Source organism: Taudactylus pleione, unplaced genomic scaffold (assembly GCF_031769625.1).
Source record: "Taudactylus pleione unplaced genomic scaffold, aTauple2 ptg000064l, whole genome shotgun sequence".
NCBI lineage: Eukaryota > Metazoa > Chordata > Amphibia > Anura > Myobatrachidae > Taudactylus > Taudactylus pleione.
The window spans coordinates 10,789,732-10,792,618 of record NW_028284466.1 but is presented as its reverse complement, the minus strand read 5'-3'; positions in this window follow the sequence as shown (position 1 = coordinate 10,792,618).

The window sequence follows — 2,887 nt, the reverse complement described above, 5'->3', positions numbered from 1 at the left end:
TATAAAGAACTTCACAATGACTTAAAATGATTTGTAACTATTTATTACAAGAATAACATATTTCAGAATTAATGCATTGAAAATATAATAATTACAGACCCAAAATATTAAACCATCCTGCAATCAGAATTTCAGGGATTTTGCTCCTCTGTTCCATACAACATTATAAGACAATATTTGTCACATGCTATTTGTTACGTTGTCATATTCCATATCTGGTGACAAGAATCTGTGGTGTGATTAAATTCTGGGTATTATTTAATTCTATTAATTAAATCAGTGACCGTTTGAGGGGAGTGCAATCAAAAGCGATGTTCCGCCAAGCATCACTGCAGTGCTTGTTTACGCGTATATCAGTCAGTTACAGTACCACAACGTTGCAAGTTTTCATGTCCACCTCTACAGGTGCGAGGTAAAACTTGAGATCTAGATGGACACAATGTGCTGTTCCGGAATAGCACATCACATCTATTACGTCAAATTGAATTGCATCAAATTGAATTGCTCTCTTTGAGGCTTCATCAACTACATGACAGCATTTTGATACTGATGCTATGCATTACTAAAAAGGTTTAAAGTTCACTCTTATTTCTCCGCCTAGTGATCTGTTTTGCCTGAGTGTGCTTGTTTTCTTCAGCGGGTACACAAATAGTAGCAGTCTAACTCTCTGAAACAGATAACAAAGGTATGGGGGTAGCAGGATCTCTTGTAACGTACAGAGTGTAAGAAATTCACTTTTTGATTATCTGTTTAAATAATTGAATACATTACAATAAAGATGAATGAACAATCTTGTCCAATTATAACACACATACTGTGAATATCAGTACATCTGTATTCACAGAGTAATTCACAGAGTAATTAAAACTGTAAATTAAAATTTGATGTATTTGTTTAACTATATAGTTTTTATTTTGTATAATTGTTTTATATCTGATTTAACATATATTTTATTGCTATTAGATTGATATAAAAGACTTTCAGCTTAAGGTGGAAAAAACCTGATGTTCTTAGGTATTTGTTTTAGGGCTCGCAAACCCCTGTTGGCAAATAGTTGGTGTGGTTTCTACTTGACTGGTTTTAGATATTTGTTACAAAAAAACATGGTAACATATTGGTCTACGCTATTACTGAACTACATTTAAATTTACGTTTAATTAACTTTCAACAGCTATTTTGTGTTGTAATGCAACATAAGTTAAATTACTTAGATCATTAATTGAAAAATGTTAACAGTGTTTTGCAAAGTTAAAAAAAACCAAAACTGTATATGCATTGTTTTCAGTGCACCTGCGTGAGGCATAAGGTGTGTTTGTTTTTGTTTCCCGAGCTTTTAATAACCTCTTTGTAGCATACTATTGATTCTTTTAAGAAACCTCTGTGTTGTAAAACATGTAAAATCTTTTGACATGCTAATAAAGACCTATAGACTTGTACATTTCGAGTGCCCAAACGCAGGCAGTGTTATAATTGCAAATGGAAATGGAGATTGCATATGAAGAAAAAAAACTCTTGTTTTCAATGTTATTGGTTTCAGGGCTGAGAATCCTACAGTACATGTTTTTCACAAATGGTTCCATCTTGTTACCTTTTTAGCATGGTTTTACAAACAAATCTAAAAATATCCTGGTATAATTAAAAGAAAGTATTACAAATGACTGTACAATTTCAAATAAATGCCTTCAAAACAGCAATATAAGAATGAAAGAAGCATATTTTAAATTTATTTTGAAACCATTACATTAACAAACATTAATTATAGGAGAAAACATTGTTGTTAATTTTTTTTTACAGATTTTAACATTTATTAAAAATTAACTGGAGTTCCACATCATGTTCATTTATTTAATTATCTGTTGTTTTAATGTCACTTTCTGCAATTATGTACATATTTCTGAAAAAAATATATAAAAAATGTTTCTAAGGCTCTTTTACAAAATATCTATGCAAAGGCCTTTTTTGTTTGTCACAATGTATTGATGAAAAAAACAGCAATATCATATCTATAGATAATATAATAAACCCTAAGTACTATATGTGTAGCGACAACTTGATAAGGTGAAGAAATCTACAGTTGTCTTAGAAACGGTACAAGGACGCGGGAAGAAACATTTCTGTTACACAGACTCATTATTCTCACTGCTAAACCTCTCCAATAGAATTTATTTTAGATGGTTTGAATGACTTCAACTTAATATACCACATTCATTTGCTATATTGTTTCATTCCAATCTGCAAACATTTTTGAACTCCTCAGCAATTACCTTCATGAGACAATCAGAGAAAATACTGCAACTGTAATTATCCACTTATTGAAGAATAAATCTAAATGAACACTATAGTCCACATAAACATTGTTTTCTAGAAACATCGGCCTTCCTCAGTTGCATTCACACTCTTGTCTAAGAATTTTCAGCACAGCATGATAAAACAAAGGCCTCTGCCCATTGACACTTCAAGTACATGGGTATTTACAGTCATTAACATATGACAGCACAGGGTGTATTTGCTACTGTAGAAAAGGGTTTACTTGTGTGGTAACAATACAGTGCAAAGTAAGTCACATTACATAGACGTGTCTAATTTTCCCTATGTTACACTAAGACATCTGTAATTAATGGGTAAATAATCATTTTCTTTTTGTTCAGAATTAAAAGTGACCAAAATTTGAGAGAAAGAATGCATTTTTGTATGCATGTCAGAAATTAAACCATTAGAATGTGTGGTACAGCTTCTGGCACTGCAAGGGTTACACCATGTTAGAGGTGTGCTGTAGAGCCTGATTAAGAGATGTATGCAATGCCGATACTAACGCAGATCGAATTATCCTTTTGCATTGTGCCTGCGTGAAAGCCGCACTGTGCACATACACACAGTGATTGGTTAC